Here is a 209-nt window from a genome sequence, read left to right on the forward strand (position 1 = left end):
ACATGATTATTCTAGGATCTATGGTGAGCTTTGTTTTTCACTTCTTCTAATCATACCCTTCTCCTTCAATTCATCATCATTGCAATTCATTAAGCACTTTATTCTGTTTTTGGATTTTTTTTCTTTTTTTTTGAATATGTGACTCCACTTTCACTTTTCTACCTTTTTCACTATTTCTAAGCTCAAAATATCTCCTCAAAATACTCTAT

Source organism: Theobroma umbraticum, unplaced genomic scaffold (assembly GCF_002168275.2).
Source record: "Theobroma umbraticum cultivar Fairchild unplaced genomic scaffold, ASM216827v3 scaffold_459.0, whole genome shotgun sequence".
NCBI classification, from domain to species: Eukaryota; Viridiplantae; Streptophyta; class Magnoliopsida; order Malvales; family Malvaceae; genus Theobroma; species Theobroma umbraticum.